Source organism: Schistocerca piceifrons, chromosome 5 (genome assembly GCF_021461385.2).
Source record: "Schistocerca piceifrons isolate TAMUIC-IGC-003096 chromosome 5, iqSchPice1.1, whole genome shotgun sequence".
NCBI lineage: Eukaryota > Metazoa > Arthropoda > Insecta > Orthoptera > Acrididae > Schistocerca > Schistocerca piceifrons.
Window position 1 is genome coordinate 564,864,708 of NC_060142.1, and position 6,497 is coordinate 564,871,204.

The following is a 6,497-nucleotide window of genomic DNA, read 5'->3' on the forward strand; positions in this document are numbered from 1 at the left end:
TGTTCCAGTGAGCTCACACGCATGCGTAGTTGAGTCGGGTATGAGCAGTACCTTCTCCCACTTCTGGGTACTTGAAGTGTCACTCCTAGCGATTTTGCTGTTTCCTCTTCATTTCAAGCTCTCACATGAAATGAAAATAAAACAGATTTCTGTGGCTGGGAGCTATCAAGCGGATTAAAATACCTTCACATAATTATGGAAGGCTAAAATTGTTATTAGTTTGTTTTCTGATATTACTTTATTTCCAAGTTTTTGGCTGTCAAGCATTAAGCACCTTGCAGAATAATGAAGTTATTTTTTGTCAGTTTGCTAAAGAAATTGGAGTTTTATTAATCTTTTCCACAGAGGCAGTCAATTTATTTAAAACTAACTGTTTCAGGCGAAACTGTTATAGTTTCAACTGTTCACTGAATTTCAAGTGCACATTTTCATCTTCTGACACGTATGGCATTATACCATAATAAAGAACCTAACATGAGATAATACAATAGAGGTATTCCAAGAAAATTTACATCCTGAAAACCACACTGAAAAACTTAATATCAGGTTGGGGCCTGCTTCATTGTGAATCTGGACATACGAATGTGCACTTTAAGCCGAATTATGCATTTTAGTATGGTTTACCAAATTCAGATGCTCTTGGAATAGCCTCTGATGGCCTGTTTCTTTTATGATGTAATGTAAATTCGTACGAACACACAGGCTTTCTAGGTCATTGTAGCTGCACATGTGCAATAACGCCTACTTTCTGATGCTCTCTGGCAGCTGCTGAAATGAACCTGTTTCTAAAGGTCGCGGAAAAACATTATGAATGGTGGTTTGGGTAGCATTAGTTTCAACATAAATTTACTTTCACACAAGATGAATTATGTTACTGTGAAAATGTTGGATGAACTTCTTAAGTCATAGAGAGCTCTACTCTCATTTAATACCTAACACTTTGAGAACCAGCCACTTAAAAGAATTTCAAGCCCAGAAGACCAGACATTTATTCCTTATAAAATTTTACTGGCACATTTGTGTGATGTATCGTTAAGTGTAACACATGCAAAAAAAAGACCAATATTATCTGTATATTATATGTAGATTATGAATATTAATTTAAACCATAAACTTTTACTGTTTGTGTTTGCACTACTTAACAGTGATGTTGCTATTGACTGACTACATTATGTGGCCTAGGCTCTGAATATCTGCTGTCATTAGCTGGCGAGATCATGTGACATGATCTATGATTGGCCTACAATGGCACATCACAATTTCAGTTTCAATGCTTTGGAGACTAACATCCTGTGTTTGGTGGACTTCGAATTTATACTTTCATAATATGAAAACATGCAGTGTTGTCACTGTGTATATAGCAGTGTGATTTACAATACTCTTTCAGTTGTGAAAACAACTTTATTGCATCATAATATCTGAGATTGCATAAGCTGTGAGGGTGACAAAACCTGTTCTATTAAAATTCTCTTGTCTTAACACAGTATTATACTCTCTGAGCTTAGCATATGTTTTATCACTTGTGTTGATGTTCTGTGTCTTTATATTTTTTTAGCAGTATTAGTTAGAGAGACCATTTGTGTTCATTTTATTGTATTATTCACAACACTGCAATGACACAGCAGTGCTCTAATGGTTTGTCTTTATCTTAGTTAGTGTAACTAACCTCCTGGAAAGACTTTCCTTTTCATCCCATGTGGTAATTCTCCCCTGACTCGTGGTTCTGGGTGTCTTTCCTGAAATCTGCCCTTTTTCCTAGACCTCTCCAGTCCTTTCCCTTGATCCCTCTTCCTTCCGCTTCAACCCTTCTGCCTGAAGAAGGAGCCATGTGCTCCGAAAGATTGCCTAATTACAACCTCCTTCTATGTGTGTGTTCTGCCACTACTTGGAGAGTAGATTGATTGTTTTCATTGTTGTATGGTACATTACAGTAGATAATTTCTAGCTGGAATTTTCTGCATGTTGTACTGGCTTATTTTGCATAGAATGATGTAGTTTCACACAATTTTTATGTAAAGCCAGCAGTTGTGGCCAAGCGGTTCTAGATGCTTCAGTCCAGAACCACGATGCTGCTATGGTCGCAGGTTCGAGTCCTGCCTCGGGCATGGATGTGTGTTATGTACTTAGGTTAGTTAGCTTTAAGTAGTTCTCAGTCTAGGGGACTGATGACCTCAGTAAGTCCCATAGTGCTCAGAGCCATTTGAACCATTTTATGTAAATATAAAATATAAACTGGTCCACCAAAAAAACACACACACACACACACACACACACACACACACACACACACACAGGTATATACAGACTTCAAAATATGTCTGTGTATAACAGGGCATACAATATTTGTTTCGATCTGCTGTTATTACACATAACTTTTCATGAAAAAATGGATGACATAGTTCAAGCCAAAATGTGAAGCAGCATAATATGAAAGTTTCTGACATAAATTTATCTAATGGTTATGACTCTAACCAAAACCTCACACTTTCTCACTCTTACCAACTACTATTATTTTGTTTGTGATTTCTGTTTCAGCAATACCACATTCTACACATGCATACAAACTAACAGAAAATTATTTTGTGATGATAAAGTGTAACAAAAATTGGGAGAGGATAAAACATTTCAGTGACTCTTTGTGTATCTGTGTGATAATATACTGTACAATAGTGTAGAAATATAACAATATGGCAACTAGACACAAGCACATTGAATGAACAGTTTATGTTTATATATTCATAACTAGTAGGAGATCCAAGCCTATCTTCAGATAGAGGCATAAGTTTCCTGTACCCCTTTATTCTCTCTCCTGTACAATGAAACCATTTTCAGAGACTGCTAGGGTCACAAATTCTTGTTAATTTGCTTAAATTACTTAATAACTGCAACCAGTTTAAAGTTATAACTTCAAGATCAGGCCAAAAGCAGCAGTAGGAAAATATTTAACATATATCCATATATATATTTTAAAGTAGTTTCTGTCTTAACATTGCTGTGGCCTGCCTGCAGAGAAAGACAAGATTAAAGAGCAATTACTTTGTCTGGTGGTCTTTATTAATATAATAAAACTTATAAACAATCACTCATTCTGTTCATCTGAAATATCTGTTTTGTAAATAACACTTCCAACATGTGTATTATAATCACAGCAGCGCAGTACTAAGCAAGGTTGCGCAGCAATTAGCACAATGGGCTCGCATTCAAGAGGATGGCAGTTCAAACCCACAGCCAGCCTCCTGATTTAGGTTTGCCACGATTTCCCTAAATCACTTCAAGCAAATGCCGGGATGGTTCCTTTGAAAGGGCACCACTGACGTATTTCCCCATCCTTCCCTAATCCGATGTGACTGATGACCTCGCTGTTTGGTCCCTTCCCCCATATCAACCAACCAGTACAGTAGGAACAAGATGACATTCAAAACAAAACTTGGTTTGACTGTATTATCAGTGTATGAATCCTGATATTAGCTGTAACTTGGCCTCATCTGAGTCCAGTTTTTTTTAAAAAAAATTGCTGCATTAATTTTTGTGGGTTTATCTCTTAGAATGTTGCAAGTCACACTATTAATGCCTATTTTCAAAGTTACTTAAGTAAGTAAAATGTTATTGTCACATTGTTCTTTGTTAAACTTCCCCCATATGAACCCAAAAATCAGATACTTTCAATGTATACATTCTGTATGAATCAAGTCTCAGGTACCCAAATCAACAACGAAAAGACTGTCATAATATAAGCTTTCGGCCAACAAGGCCTTTGTTGAAAACCGATCGCGTGCGCACGCACGCGCGTGCACACACACACACACACACACACACACACACACACACACACACACACACACACACCTGCAGTGTCTGGCAGCTGAAACACTGTGAGCAACAGCAGCAGTGGATAATGGGAGTGGCAACTGGGTGGGGGTAAGGAGGAGGCTGGAGTGGGGCAGGGGGGGGGGATAGCAGGGTTGGGGACAGTGAAGTGCTGCTGGAGAGCACCCAAGGATGTAGTGGAGAGAGGGTAGGGCAGTCGGGAAGTTAGACAGAGGGCAGAGGAGAGACTGGGGGAGGGGTGTCACATTCCATCCTGGATTTTCCATTGTTTGATCTCTTTATGTTGAGATGCATATCTATGTTACTTGAATACTTGGCATCTATTCCTTCTGACATGTCAAAAATAACAGACACCATACATTCAGATAATTGTTTGCCTCGATGGGCAAGGAATCCACTACCTTTAGTGCCAATGCACAATTCTGTCCAACCTCCTGCGGGAATCTCAAAGTAGTAACTGTGGAGGATACGGACAGGGGCTGTGGATAAGTGGCACTAGGTGGGAATATAGATCAATTGAGAGGCCGTGCCAAGACAGTCTGCGCAATTGTGATAAACACTGTGTCCAAGTGGTGCAGTGGTTTACACAACTGCCTAGTAAGCAGGAGATCCCAGGTTTGAATCACGGTCCAGCATACATTTTCTCTCACTGCCACTGATTCTGCATTAAGTCCCGAAGCAGCTGATATCAATAGTCCCTTCACTTTTCTTTCTGCCCCTTCCACCTTTCTACATAAAATGCAAAGCTGTATGTTTGGTGTGTTGCATACACCTGTTATGCCTTTTCATGATGGGCAAATACTAACTCGTGCACTGTGTAACAAAATGCCTATCAGTATAACCAAATGATATTTTCTTGGGAAAAATTGTATCTTGTGTTTTGGTTGATTGCAATCAGAAATTGCAGATGTTAGTGTGATTAAGTATCGTAGGTTGGATTGACTGAATTTTGAACAAAATGTTTCCAGTATTCTTTAGATTCTCTCATCCACTATTCAAAGAATGTCCATGCGCTACACAGTAACATAATTTTTACATTCCTAGCACATAAGAATTTGTTCATTAATGTTCACAATTATGTTCCAGTTCTAAAATAAGTTATGGGAATGCAGCCATGTGCCGTCTTCAATAACCAATGATATTTTGGCAGACGCACACCCCCACCATTTTCAAGGCACGAATGCAATAAGAGAGTGCTGTGCTAGAAAATTTAAAACCTTGATATGTGGACATGTGCAAAGTGACAAAACACATACCATAAACAACTAGCACCACAACACAACCAAAGGCGACCAATGTCAGAAGTTAATTATAGTGAATATTAATTATCAATGTCTCAGAAGGTACATTAGACTCTCACTAATCCAGCAGATTACTGAGAATGGCTGAAATTTACTTTAAACTGACCAATGTCAGAAGTTAATTATAGTGAATATTAATTATCAATGTCTCAGAAGGTACATTAGACTCTCACTAATCCAGCAGATTACTGAGAATGGCTGAAATTTACTTTAAACACATATCGACCATACTTTATCGAATCCAAAAATATGTTCATTTTCATAGAAAACTTAGTCCTTCAGAGTGCATATATAGAGTGATATCACCCACTATGAAAGATGTCCCAATTTTGTTGTTGTCTCAATGATAATACGCAACAGCAGCATGCTTTATCACACAACAGCTTTACAAGCATTACATCAGTACTGCACATGTCTAGTCATTGCATAAAGTACTCCAGGAAGATGTCAGCAGCTTCAGCACCAGCGGTGTGGGAAATCTTCATGCTCTCTCCTTCTATGTCTTCTTCATCACTACTTTCCTGCATGCTTTTGATTATGTCTTCTTCTCTTAAAGTTTGGTTTATCTCACCATTCTCCTGATTCTGCCACTTAGCAAAATCATCTTCATCACTTTCTCCTCCTCCTGGAAGCTTATGGAGCATGTCAGTGTATAAGGTGTCAGCAATTAATTATTCTGAATTGTCAGGCTCAACACTGTCACTCATTAGTGACTGCATATCTGCATTAATAGATGGCCACTGGCCACACTTTTCTCTGACTCTTCATGCTTCTGCTGTTTGGAAAACAACATGATGTAAGTTTATTGCTTTTACACCTTCAACATGGTCTCAGTAGAGTCGTTTTCACATTCATTCAGCAAGAAGACAAGAAGGGAATGTCGATAATGATGCTTAATTGACTCTAAAATTACGTGGTCCATGGGCTGAATCAGGGCTATTGCGACAGTGTTATTAAGGAAATAGTTGGGACTAAATTAGCTACTGACACAAAAGGATTCTGTTTGGAATTTTGCTCTCTCCCAGATTAAGCAACAGGAGGGCAGTGTTCATGCTACCAGGTGACCTGTTGGTATTAATATTCACTGTCAATGTCTGACAGTCACGTTCAGTCGTGTGATGGGCTACTGGTTTACTGTGTGTGTGTGTGTGTGTGTGTGTGTGTGTGTGTGTGTGTGTGTTTCTCTCTTCATCTGTCCCAAGGTTTAATTTTAAATGAGAATTTGCACTGTGCTCTCTCATTGCATATGTGCCTTGAAAATGATGGGGGTGTGTACCTGTTGAAGATGTGGCCTGGCTGCTTTCCTGGAAATTGTTTGACATTTTATAGGCCAGGAGAAACTCAAGTTTCACATGTTTCAATTTCTTT

General features: G+C 38.6%; 1 protein-coding gene across 1 annotated transcript in view; it reads left to right on the forward strand.

Annotated features, from left to right (window-relative positions):
• The window catches only part of LOC124798211 (vacuolar protein sorting-associated protein 52 homolog), a 119,928-nt gene that overhangs the window by 113,146 nt on the left and 285 nt on the right, over nucleotides 1–6,497 (forward strand). The window lies entirely within an intron of this gene.